Raw genomic sequence first — 1032 nt, forward strand, 5'->3', positions numbered from 1 at the left:
GGTCCCCGCCGCCGCAGTCCGGCCCGCGCCGCTCGGTCGAGGTCGGGTTTCGAGCGCCCCGGCGGTCACTCACCCGCAGCTGCTCCGCTGCAAAAGAGCGGGTGGCCCTGATGGCCGGGCCGGTCAGCGACCCCAGCCCGCGGCCACCCCGCCGCCGTCCCGGGTCCCAGGCCGGCCCGGCTCACCTGCAGCGCCCCCCGCGCCGCGTCGCCCTCGGAGCCGCCGCTCCGCCCGCCGCCCTCTGCCCCTGCCCACGCCGCGTCCGGTGCCCGGGCCGCTCTGCGCCCGCCGCCCGCCACGCCGATTCAAATGAAAACGCCGGTTCAAATTGTGGCGCTCTGCGCTGCGATTGGACGGGACGGGGCGGCGTGGAGCCAATGGGAAGGGCGAGGCGGGCGTGGGCGGGGCCGGGGCGGGACCGCGGGGCTCCGCTCAGGGGGTGCGCGCTCCCGGCCGTCGCTTCCCCGGAAGGGCAAATGCTGGGTACCGGCCTCTAAGGGGACGGGCAACGCGGCGACCCAAGGTCTCCCCACCGACAGGGCCCCACCTGGTTCCTCCGCGGTCAGGACCAAAAAGCCGCGTAGTACTAGGCGCTAGACAAGATTTTTAAAAATTAAAAACCTCCCTTGCCGTCTCCTAAATCCCACTACACATAACCGAGTATCTTGAGTAGTTTCTAAGGGTCTTTTCCCGGCATTCGGGCATCATCTCATGATGGTGAGGCCGCAATGCACTGTGGTCTCCGGTTCCTGCTCTCTGCTTAGGAAACGCAAAGGGCATTTCTGCACTGCAGCCCCCCCCCCCTATCTTATGTTCAAAGGCGACAGAGTACCGGGCTTGGAGAAACCCCCAAGTATGTCATCATTTCTATCGCCACGCATTCAGATTCACCCTGTTTTGCTCTTAGGGAAAAAAAAAAAAAACTTGCCAAGTAAGATATTTTGTGCATGCCAACTTGGGAAATCCTAACCCAGTTCTGCGCGGGTGCCCGGCCTGGGGGCCACGGGCCTGGGGGAGGGGTCTCCTGTGGCC

Source organism: Muscardinus avellanarius, assembly GCF_963383645.1.
Source record: "Muscardinus avellanarius genome assembly, chromosome: 4".
Taxonomy (NCBI): Eukaryota; Metazoa; Chordata; class Mammalia; order Rodentia; family Gliridae; genus Muscardinus; species Muscardinus avellanarius.